Here is a 9,555-nt window from a genome sequence, read left to right on the forward strand (position 1 = left end):
ACACTTCACATATTGATATTCTTTTCATTCCAACTCCAAAATGTAAAATTCTTTATAAATAATGAAGATTATGTGAATTAAACTCCCAGCAAGTAATTACCAATGTGTAAATCTTGATTTTGTTTTTATTTTTTATGGCCTTGTTATAAGGGGAATGGTTCAAAATTCAAATGAACCATACCCTTTAACCTTTTATAAATATAAAATATATAACAAAATAACAGGCGAGTGTGCTATCATTTTAAATATTGACAAGCATACTTTATACCAAAGACGCCAAACAAAGAAAGAGCCCAGTGTCTCCAAAAGTTTAATCTTTTAGATCGACTTTTGTATAATAGCCATTTTAGTAGGGATCCTGCTGGGGACACCGCGCAACACTATACCTCACATATTAAGGTGTGCTTGTCTTATATGGTGGACATGATAGATGGCGTATGGCACAATACGCCCCAAATTAAGGGGAATAGGCCACGTATTGTGCCATACGCAACCTATAGGGTACGACTGACAACCTATGATTTTGACATTCCTAGGTTGCCATATCATAACCTATAGGCCGCATATAGCACTATACGCAGCTTATATGTTCAGATCGAGATACAAATGGTTAAAAGGGTCCTTATATGCGGCATATATGTCCCATTTTAACCCCCTTTTGTTAAAACGGGCCACATATGAATATGGATACTATTTATTATTATTATTATTGTAATTATTTATTATTATTGTTATTATATATTATTATTATTATTGTTATTGAAGCTTTATTATTATGTAATATTATTATTATTTATTCATGTTATTGTTATTATTATTAATATATAATAAAAAGATATTTGGCGACTTAACAACGTTATTGGTCCACGTGACCTCACGTGGCTGGTCGTCTTTTTTATTTGCTTTTCGTTTTTAAATTCGCGTCGTTTCGCAAGCGTAAAATACGAGTTCTTTTACCGTTAATACCATTAAGTGATTCTGGCCAAATTCATGTCAGCTCTTGGTCGCAACCTAGGATTTTTTTTCCCAGCGAGTTTTTTCTTTGTCCATTAATTCTGGACGAATTCGCGTCAAGTCAAGACCATAATGCGCATATATTTTTGGTTTTCGCTAGGGTCTTTTTTATGTAAATGATTTGTGTCAGCTCGCGGTCACAACCTATGCTTTTTTTCCTCGCGGGGTTTTTTTGTCCGTCGATTCTGGACGAATTCGCTTCAGGTCACGACCACAATGCATGTATATTTTTGGTTTTCGCCACGGTCTTTTTTATGTAAATATGTTAACTTGTTGTATTTTGAGTGTTGATGGATTAACTTATTGTTTTAATTTCGATGGCGTAACCTGATACTAACCGAACTCGTGTCGGTTCACCGCCACAGCGGATGGTTTTCATTGTACGATTTAGTGTCGACGTCGATTCCGACGGAATTCACGTTAGCTTGCAAACGCAATGCTCGGGGTTTTTTAAAACTTATTTTTGTCCCTCAATTCAAGAATCAACGAATTCGTATCAGTTCACAACTGACTCGGGCATGTTTTCTTTTGTTCGCTGCATTTTTTTATATTTATATATGTTAAATTGTTGTATTTGTATGTGGATAAATTTATGGTTTGCTTAATTTTTGGCGTCGTAACCAGATAAAACCAAAGTGTCGTTGATTCGTAACCTCAACGCGTGCACCGATTGAATTCACCTTGACTCGCAGACGCACTGCATGATTTGATAAGGTATACGAGTACAATGTCAATAATATCAACTCGGCGCAGCGCGCCGGGAATTTTCCTAGCTTATACTAAAACCAAATCCACAAATTTTGTGTTAAGTACGCATCATCTCAAGAAGTATGACCCCTCTCTGCGCCGGGAATCTTCCTAGCTTATACTAAAACCAAATCCACAAATTTTGTGTTAAGTACGCATCATCTCAGGAAGTATGACCCCTCTCTAAATAAAACACATGCATTAAAATTGAAAATGATGCTACTAGTCACGATTAAAACTATCCGAATCTGAATTCGTATCCGAATTATCCGACTATCCGTATCCGAACTATCCGAATTTTCGGATATCTGAGTTATCCTATATTTTAGTTTTATTTTATATTAAACAAAAAAACAAACAAAAACACAACAGGCGTGCCTCCCTCTCCTTCCTTAACCCTCATTCTTCACGGCAGCACCACCGTCGGCCGTCGCAGCAGTGCAACACCACCTCCTTAATCTCATCGACCTCTATAACACTGTGAGCTCAATTATGAATTCAATCGGTTGTTGAATCCGCATTGTGTGTAACATCAATCAGCACCATAGATCTATGAGTTTATCCATTGATTTAGGTTTTCACTTTTTTTACGGTTTTCAAATAATATCTAATTAGTTTTTATCTTTATGTGTTGCTAATTTCAATTTTGTTGCATGAATAAAACCTAATTAAGTAATTACCTGCTTTGTTAATGGCTTTGTTAAAACAAGTTTTTTTTAATTCTTTTTCGGATATCAGAAGTTTCGGATTCGGATAGTGAAAATCACTTTCACTATCCGAAAGGTTCGGATATTCGGTTTCGGATATCCGGTTTTGAACAGCCCTAGTTGTTGTTGTTGTTATTATTATTATTATTATATAAAAATCTAGGGTTTAATATAAACGAGTCAAGTCAAGATCGTATATTCGAGCTCGTTTGTCTTGCAGGTTTTGATTTATATCCTAAATAAATAGTTTGGATAATAATGATTTCCTTGGCATTTGTAGAAACAAGAGGAAGATGGAAGTTTTGAGCAACAGATTGAGAAAGAAGCCCTAAATCACTAATTCCAGATCCAGCCACCATCTGATCTCCATCTCCATCATCACACTCATTCTCCTCTACTTGATCTTCAACAACTACTACAGTGTCATTCCAGAAACAAGCAGCAGCCAGTGCCTCCTGACCCACAAGTTCTTGTGGTACGCCCCACACAGCGGATTCAGCAACCAGCTCTCCGAGTTCAAGAACGCCGTCATCATGGCCGCCATACTTAACCGGACGCTGGTTGTCCCCCCTGTTCTCGATCACCATGCGGTTGTTCTCGGAAGTTGCCCCAAGTTTAGAGTTTCTGACCCAAATCAGATTCGCTCTGCGGCGTGGGATCATGCCATTCAACTCATGCGAACCAACAGGTCTTTGATTTTTCTTTTTCTTTAATTGTTTATTATTATTATCAACATATTAGTAGTTTTGATCGAGCCGGGGGTCTCACCGGAAGCAGCCTCTCTATCCCTATGGGATAGAGGTAAGGCTGTCTACATCTTACCCTCCTCAGACCCTACCATAGCATTGCTATTGGTGGGATATACTGAGTACGATGATGATGATGATGATGATGATGATGATGATATTAGTAGTTTTGATCTCTAATCATGTTTTTGTGCAGATACTTATCAATGGCGGATGTAATTGATCTTTCATCACTGGTTTCTGATTCTGCACTTCAAGTTATGGATTTCCGTTATTTTGTATCTCTGTTTTGTGATATAGATGTTAACTATATTTGTGTTAAAGATTCAAAGATGGAAGATTCATTATTGGAAAAACTAAAACAATGTGGATCCTTACTATCTGGATACAACAGTATGATATAAACAACTGTGTGTATGCTGTGCAAGATGATTGCAGGACAACAGTTTGGACATACCAAAAAGAAGATAATGAAGACGGGTCATTGGATTCATTTCAACCCGATGATCAACTAAAAATGAAAAAGAAGATATCATTTGTTAGGCGAAGGAAAGATGTGCTTCATACACTCGGTCCAAATTCTAGAGCAAACTCAGCCAGTATTTTATCATTTGCTTCACTTTTTACAAGCCCATATAAGGGCTCTGAGTCATACGTTGATATACATGAAGCGTCTAGAGATCAAAGGATTCAATCTGTGATAAACAGAGTTGAGTTTCTTCCATTTGTAAATGAGATTTTGGATGCAGGGAAAACGTATGCTTTTCACACAGTAAAGTCACCGTTTCTGTGTGCACAGCTTAGATTATTAGATGGGCAGTTTAAGAACCATAGACTGGCTACTTTTCAGGGTTTAAAACAGAAGCTAGATTCTTTGAAACAAAAAGAGAGTTTGCCGGTTCATGTTTTTGTAATGACGGATTTGCCCTTGAGTAATTGGAGTGGGACTTATTTAGGGGATCTAGCGAATGATATGGATTCTTTCAAGTTATTTGTTCTTTCAGAAAATGATGATTTGATTAAAGAAGCTGCTAAGAAAGTTCTAAGTGGAGATCATGGTATGAAGGTTGGAGGTTTGACTAATAATGGGATTTGGAAAGATTGTCACAAGGGTCAAATGTTACCTGATGTTCTTCTACATGTTGAAGAGACTGTAGTTGTGCTTCTCTTGGTTTTGTTGGTACTGCTGGATCCACAATTGCAGAGAGCATTGCAATGATGAGAAAGAAACAGACATGTTCTCGCGGAAGTTGACCCTTTGTTAGGCAACACGTATGACTGGGAGAAATTACACGCATGCTATCGAGCCATTTTTAAAGTGTGAAAGGGGGGGGGGGGTCATCAGAATCCGCCGAGTTTTGAAATTTCAATACAAGCGCATAAAAAAACGGAGTGAACCCCTTACCTTCAGATAAATTATCTCCTCGTACTGGTTTGCATGTGGCATGTAATGGGTTATCAACGCGAGTGCGCTGCTGCATGTGCATATAGTGTGTTGGATGTTGTCTTTTGTGCGGGAGTGCGCACTAAAATATTAACGTATGCATACATATTAGATACATGTGTTTTGTGAAATGTTTGTTAATAAAGTAAATGTATGTTAATTGGTTAGTAGTTAGAGTTGAGATTTAATTAGGAAATTAAAGAAATGTTATAATTAAAGCCAAAAAGTTATCGGCCAACGAATTGTAAAAAGTGTAAACTGATGGGTATACGTGATTTGGTTGGGCAGATGCACTGTGGCGTATATATTTTACGTTTCATAATTAAAAAAATCAAATGTATCCATATTTGTTACTCTTTAAAAAGTGTTTAGGACCAACATTTTCTCTCATTTCTTCATGTCAAGGTGTGTGTAACATTTGATGTATATTTTCATGGATAAATAAGTACATGGAGAAACTAAAAAGTTAACCAAGTGAGTGGAAAAGTATTTCACTACAACTTGAGTGGAAGTTATGGATGTGCATAGTTTAGTTTGGTTTGGGTCAGGTCAGGTCGGTTTTAGACATAAACAAAAAAAATTTTGGTTTTCGAATTTCTAAGACCATTTGTTTTTGGGTTTTCAGCTTGGGTTCGGTTTGGTATTTGCTTTTTGGTTTTTCAATTCGAGCTAAAAAATTTTGGGCTAAAAAACTTTTTGACCCAAAATAATGAATTTAGATCCAAATCATTTTGTTTGCTAATAATTACTAAATGATTATTATACATTTGGTGTAACTATTTTTAGTTACATGTCTATTAAATTCCTACAAATTAGCTAAAATAAATAAGAAAATATAATAATCTACAAAATTGATTTTTTCGGTTTTTATTACATAAAAAACCGAACCAATCAAGTTTGTTTTTTACAAAAAAAAATAAAACCAAACCATCGGTTCCTATACTTTGGTTTGATTTTTTCATTTTCAAATATGTTTTTCTCAATTTCATACATATCTATCTCTAGGGCACATAAGTGTTCAACGTTAACGCAACAAACCAAAGTACCAAACACGTAATCATAATAAGTTTCGATTAAAGAGGCAATCAAATCAAGAGATCATACAATTAGAAATAAACCATATTTAAAATAAACACCACATCAATCTTAGCATACACAGTTACCCCACCAAGTTGGCTTGACTACATTTCAACAAAGGGAGCCATCGTATCTTTCACAAGGGCACTAGTATTGCATCTAGCCGACAAGAAGATACGCGTAAATGGTGTGGCCCCTGGTCCTAGCTATATGGACACCGCTGCAAGCTTCAGCACTCAATGACCAGGATATAGCAACATTCGGGTCAAGTGTGCCCATGAATAGGGCATGTCAACCTTATGAGGTCGCTCCAACGTATGTGTTCCTTGCATCAGAGCAAACCTCTTCCTACTATACCGGCCAAGTTCTTCATCCTAATGGTAATCAGTTCCAATCGATGCACTTAAATTGCATATCATTTTACGTATCAAAGAAACCACTAAGACCAGGTGTAGTGGTCACGTTGTTGGCCACGTTATGTTGAAAACGCGGGGGTACACCCCCCCCCCCTGCGTTATGTTGAATTTTTTTTTGTGCGTTTTAGATACAACGCGAGAATGGCACGCAGATCCAAAAAAAATACCGTTGGTCTTGGAGCCGTTGGCTTGGAGCCGTTGGGGTTTTAAAAAAAATTAATTAATTATATTTATACTATATAAACAAACCAAACTCATATTTTTTAACACATTCCTTCCAATCTACCAATTTATACAAATATTTATATCTTTTACACTAATATTTCTACCATCATGTTTCCAAACAACAACCAAAATATTCTCGGTTTCGGTCAATATGCCCGCCAAGCCAACCAAAATCCACAACCGAACCAATCTACCGCTCCGACGCCAATCGTACCTGTCCCGCAAATGTATGACCCGCAAATTGCCGCGTACTTTGCACTTCTACAAAACTCTATGCCAAATGCGGTACCCGGTTTCCAAAACCCAATGACAAACATTTTTGCGGGTTCGGGTTCCCAACCCGCCCCGGAGACCCAACCCGAGGTCGAGTTCGTGCCGGAGACACAACCCAAGGGCGGTTCGAGCCAATGCGGGCGTTCGAAAAAACACGCAAAGAAGCCCGCCGGCGAACCTCGGGTTAAAAAGACGGTGATAGCGTGGAGTATCGACGAGTGCGTACTATGTGCTCGTGCTTGGTGCCAAATATCGGAAGATGCCAAATGCGATAGGTTTTTAAAATGCATATATTTTTTTTTAAATTTCTTATAACAAACATTAAACTTGTAATGTTTTTATTTTTTTAGCGAACTATCAAAAAACGGGGGTATTTTGGCACAAAATTATAGAGAGGTTTCACAACCTTGGCGGGGACTCGCGTCGAGAAAAAGATTCGCTACTGTCGAAATGGGGCGACATAAACACCAAATGCATGGCTTTCCATACGGTTTTCTCTCGGATGAATCGAACTAGGAGTAGCGGTGTCTCGGATGCGGAAGTCATGGATAACGCGTTGGTTGAGTTTCAACATAAGGTCAGCGGGACTTTCAACTACTTTGGCATTTGGAAAGATCTATTGAGGTTTCACCCAAAATGGGGCTTGGTGTTGGATGCCGAAGCCGAAGCCGAAGCCGAAGGTGGTCCGCGTAAAAAAAGTCTAAAACATCTTCTTCGGTTGATCCAGACACGCCCCGTTCCGACGCTCGAAACTTCAACTTAAGCGATAATGACCCTGTGAATACTACCGACATGCCTCGGCCGGGGGGTAGAAGAACCAAAGGCAAAGGAAAGGGGAATGGGGCCGGTTCGTCGTCGGCAACGGGTTCGAATCCCGAATTGGAAAGCCAATTCCAATTAATGAACTCTCGACTCCAAGATTTACACCAACTTGGAACCCAACGACTTCAAGTAAATTTGGACGTCGTCGACCTACTTCGAAGGAATGAGATGGACAAAGACATCGAGATTTTATCAAACGAGCTATCCGAATACGACCCGATAGTCCAATCTCTAAAAGCTACTCGACGAGCGAAAATTTTAGAAAAATATAAATGAGTTTTAGTTTTATTAGTATTATTTATGTTTTTTTATTTTTAATTTGATGTATTTTATTTTTAATTTAGTTTAATGTATTTTTTATTTGGAAGTTTAATGTAATTTTTAATTTTATGTTAATTTATTTAAATGATTTAGTATTTAAAAAAACAAATAAAATTAATAATGACTGGGCGCCACGTGGCGCATAACCCCTGGTAATGGAGCTTTATGACTACACATGGTCTAATTAACTAATTTTTTAAAATATTAAGTTTTTACACATAAAATAAAACCAACTTTTATTCACCAAATTTAAATGCACCTCCTTGATTTTTAAATTCATTCCCAAATTCTAACTATCGTTATTCAATCATAAGGTAAATATTGATACGGCTTCAATATTCTTTCACATTTCATGTAACAAAAATGTGAGCAATGTGACTTAAAAATAGTGAAGTGTTTTAAGAGTACGTCATGTACAAAATGAGTGCAAATCGATCAATGTATGTTGTAGTGTGCTTCTTCTTCTGTTTTTTTCCGTCTTGTTCGTGTCAATGATATCACGAGAAGACGGTGATTGTATTTCCTTTTTTGCAGGTGGGGCAATCGTAAATGGTTAGTCCTTAAAGTCACTGAATTTCATATGAAAGCGGAGTGAAGCATAAGTAAAGTTTGTGTGCTTTAAATAAATTGACGTATGGATGTATAGACATCCTGTTATATTATTGATCGTCAAACATGAAGTCTTTTTGGGTTTTTATCGAACGAATGTAATGATTTTCGTTGCATCACATAATAATAGAATATATGATTGTGAATTTGAAGTTTTCTCTCATTTTGTGTGTAATCATTCTACATTTCTACCCAAATTACCATACGTTACATGTGCTTCGTAGAATTCTCATTCATCAACGTTAGGGGTATTCATGGTGCGGTTTTAGGCTAAAACTAAACCGAAAACCAAAACTTAGGTTTTTGGATTTTTTGAAACCGTTCTGTTTTGGTTTTTTCGGTTTCGGTTTTCAATGGTTACGGTTCGGTTTCGGGTTTTACTATTTGAGCTTGAAAATTTGAGGCCGGAAAAAAAGTTAGCAAAAAATAATGAATAAGTATAAATAATTTTGTTCATTGTTAACTAATATACTATTATACATTTGGCCAAAACTATTTGAGTTACATATTTATCAAATTCTTATAAGTTGCTTAAAATAAAAAATAAACAAAATAAAATTTTAGGAATTCGGTTCGGTTTTTTCGGTTTTTAATACATGGAAAACCAAAACCGAACTGTTAGTTCGGTTTTTACAAAAACATAAAATCAAACCGTCGGTTTTTGTTTCGGTTCGGTTATTTCGTTTTGAAATTTTCAATTTTTTCAGTTTTAAGAATGGTTTTTTCTGTTTCTTACACACCCTTAATCAACGTGATGCTACTAATAAAGTAATAATTTCAAAACGTGTAGCATTTGAAGAAATGTTTCTTCTTCCTTAAAGTAGAACATAGTTACTCTCCCTTCATAACGAGAGGAGGGAAGTAAATTACGAGAGAAGAAAGGAGATGAAAAGTTTTTTTTTTTTGTGTTCCCGAGTTTAATGAGAAGGAAAGGAAAATCAAGGAATTTACATATTTTATGTGTTCCCGAGTTGAAAGAAAAAAAAAAGAAAGTTATAGTTTTATTATCATACCCTTTAAGTAAAACTAAATTAAAATTAGTTTTAAGAGCAATTCAGTAATTGAAAATATTTTCTCTTTTAATCTCATCAATTTGAGTGGATTATTTTAAGAGCAATTTAGTAATTGAATATATGTTTAAATTTTCTATTATT

The 9,555-nt window shown here is 36.2% G+C and overlaps 1 pseudogene across 1 annotated transcript; it reads left to right on the forward strand.

The window, feature by feature from the left end:
* The first annotated feature begins 2,761 nt into the window (after nt 1-2,761).
* LOC143541992 (O-fucosyltransferase 30-like) lies at nt 2,762-5,009 on the forward strand (annotated as a pseudogene). Its single transcript, XR_013136838.1, has 2 exons — nt 2,762-3,156; nt 3,411-5,009. The product of XR_013136838.1 is annotated as an O-fucosyltransferase 30-like (transcript).
* The last annotated feature ends 4,546 nt before the right edge of the window (nt 5,010-9,555 follow it).

This window comes from Bidens hawaiensis, unplaced genomic scaffold, assembly GCF_021521415.1.
Source record: "Bidens hawaiensis isolate Kalapana, Puna unplaced genomic scaffold, B.hawaiensis_p1.1 tig00012729_1, whole genome shotgun sequence".
NCBI lineage: Eukaryota > Viridiplantae > Streptophyta > Magnoliopsida > Asterales > Asteraceae > Bidens > Bidens hawaiensis.